This window comes from Penaeus monodon, chromosome 15, assembly GCF_015228065.2.
Source record: "Penaeus monodon isolate SGIC_2016 chromosome 15, NSTDA_Pmon_1, whole genome shotgun sequence".
Lineage (NCBI taxonomy): Eukaryota > Metazoa > Arthropoda > Malacostraca > Decapoda > Penaeidae > Penaeus > Penaeus monodon.
The window spans coordinates 24,684,066-24,684,331 of record NC_051400.1 but is presented as its reverse complement, the minus strand read 5'-3'; the positions used below and the strand labels follow the sequence as shown (position 1 = coordinate 24,684,331).

Here is a 266-nt window from a genome sequence, read left to right as displayed (position 1 = left end):
TTTTTTACATTCGCATTTTCATGACCAGGACTTTTGACAATCCAGGAGTCCTTCATTCCTAGAGAAAGCTTTGTTTACAATTTTTTTTTTTACTGCCCAAGTGTCAAAAATTAGATACCAAACAGTTCAGACTGCAGATAGAATTGAAGAAAGGTGTAATTGCAGTGTTTCTTTATAAAGGTATTTGTTTTTCAAATAGTGAATTCTGTGGAGAAAAAAAATGTTATTTACTATTTTATACCATATATATTATGCATGGAGTTCCA

At 30.5% G+C, this 266-nt stretch overlaps 1 protein-coding gene across 1 annotated transcript in view; it reads right to left on the bottom strand.

Moving 5' to 3' along the window:
* Positions 1–266, bottom strand: part of LOC119581832 (chromatin modification-related protein eaf-1-like) — a gene marked incomplete in the record, with an annotated part of 47,859 nt that overhangs the window by 37,500 nt on the left and 10,093 nt on the right.